Raw genomic sequence first — 2500 nt, forward strand, 5'->3', positions numbered from 1 at the left:
GACCACATGGTCAACAAACAACTCTGCTGCCCTCTCTGCTGTGCAGTCTGCTGGTGCGGGTATGAAGGTGGCATACTTGCTGAACCGATCTACCACCACTATAATGCTCCCACAACCTTCTGACTTGGGTAAGCAAGTAATGAAATCCATAGAGACACTCTCCCATGGTCTCTCTGGAATAGGCAATGGCTCCAATAGGCCTGCAGGATGCTGTTGCTCAATCTTGTCTTGTTGGCACACAAGGCAAGTCCTCACATATGTCTCCACATCATCACGCATCCGAGGCCAATAGTAAGAATCTTCAAGGAGTGCTAGTGTGCGTCGCATACCTGGGTGACCAGCCCATTTGGTGTCATGGCACTCCCGTATCAACTCCTTTCGCAAGTTGCCCCACCTGGGCACAAATAGTCGGTCCCCTGTAGTGAGAAGTAAATCATCCCTTAGCCAAAAGCGTCGAGTCTTCCCTTCCTTAGCCAGCTGAATAAGGCTTTTGGCTAAAGGGTCATGCTGTAACCCCTCTTTGATCCGCTCCACAAGAGAGTGTTGGGGCCGACTGATAGCTGCGAGCTCGGCCTTGCGACTAAGTGCGTCCGCCACAACATTGGCCTTGCCCGGCTTATATTCGAAATGGTAAGTGAACTCCGCTAGGAAGTCCTGCCAACGAGCTTGCTTGGGGCTAAGCTTCTTCTGTGTCTGGAAGTAGCTGGTGGCAACATTATCCGTCTTGATCACAAATTGTGCCCCGAGCAAGTAGTGCCTCCAAGTACGTAGGCAATGGATGACCGCCGTCATTTCTTTCTCTTGCACAGTATAGCGCCGCTCAGTGTCATTAAGCTTGCGGCTCTCATAAGCTATGGGGTGTTCTTCCTGCATTAACACACCCCCAATAGCGAAGTCTGATGCATCCGTGTGCACCTCATATGGCTTGGAGTGGTCGGGCAAGCTAAGTACCGGCTCCTCCGTAACTGCCCTCTTCAAGTCATCAAATGCCCCCTGGCACGACTCTGTCCAACTCCAAGCACGCGCCTTCTTGAGAAGGTCTGTTAATGGGGCTGCTCTCGCCGAGTAACCCTTGATAAAGCGGCGGTAGTAGTTGACAAGCCCAAGGAATGAGCGTAGCTCTGTCACCTTAGTGGGCGGCTCCCACTCTTGAATGGCCCTCACCTTTGCCTCATCCATCATCAGCTTGCCATCCCGTATCTTATGCCCTAGGAACAACACCTCCTCTTGGGCAAATGAGCATTTCTCCATCTTCACATATAGGTCGTTCTCCCGTAGGACTTGGAAGACCGCCCTCAAGTGCTGCACGTGCTCCTCTAGGGTGGTGCTATACACAACAATATCATCCAAGTACACCACCACAAAGCGATCCAAGTAGGGATGGAAGAGCTTGTTCATCAAAGTACAAAAAGTAGCAGGTGCATTGGTGAGGCCAAACGGCATAACAAGAAACTCATAGGAGCCATACCTCGTTACACACGTAGTCTTAGGCTCATCCCCGTCCGCTATCCGCACCTGGTAGTACCCCGAGCGCAAGTCAAGCTTAGTGAAGTAGCGTGCTCCACCAAGCTGATCAAAGAGATCGGCAATGAGAGGAATGGGGTACTTGTTTTTGATAGTCACCTTGTTGAGCGCCCGGTAGTCGATGCACATGCGCAAGGACCCGTCCTTCTTCCTTTGGAACAACACCGGTGCGCCATATGGGGCCTTCGATGGTCGAATATAGCCCGCATCTAATAGCTCCTTAAGTTGCCTCCGCAACTCCTCCAACTCCGGGGGTGCCATCCGATAGGGCACCAAAGCAGGGGGTTTAGAACCCGGTTCCAGCTCAATCTTATGATCCACCTCCCTCCTAGGTGGAAGCTTCTTGGGCAGCTCTTTAGGCATCACGTCCGTGTACTCGTCTAGCACGGCTCGTATCTTCTTAGGCACCTCTTCTTGTGGGGAAGGGACTAGCTCATCTTCGGGTGTCTCCAGTAACGTAGCAAGGTAGCTAGTCTCTCCCTTCTTGAAGCCCTTCTTGAACTGCATGGCTGACAAAGCTTGGGCTTCCAACTTGGCGCCTCGCTCCACTGGCACCATGCATGCTGTGTTGCCTTCCATAATACACATAGTGTTAGCAAAAGGGATGGGGAAAGCTCTCACCTTGTCTAAGAACTCCAACCCAAGGACTAGTTTGAAGTCGTCCATGGGTACCACCGATAGATCTATGTGGCCACCCCACTCGCCAATGCATGCTTGGACGCCGTGTGCCATGCCATGTATAGCCTTTGCCGCCGAGTTAACTGCCTTCATGGAGCCCCCTTCTTTGCTATACTTGAGGCCCAACCTCTTGGCCTCATCAAGGCTCACAAAGTTGTGGGATGCACCCGTGTCTACCAAAGCACGTGTGGGTGTCCCATTGATGCTCGCCTCCACGAACATTAGCCCTTTAGCCGCCGCCTTAGGGACTTCAGTTTTAGCCTTGATGGCATTAAGGATTTGCAATGAACCCATCTGC

Source organism: Cornus florida, unplaced genomic scaffold (assembly GCF_030987335.1).
Source record: "Cornus florida cultivar Cherokee Brave unplaced genomic scaffold, ASM3098733v1 CherokeeBrave_3.0.0_Hap2_scaffold_2, whole genome shotgun sequence".
Taxonomy (NCBI): domain Eukaryota; kingdom Viridiplantae; phylum Streptophyta; class Magnoliopsida; order Cornales; family Cornaceae; genus Cornus; species Cornus florida.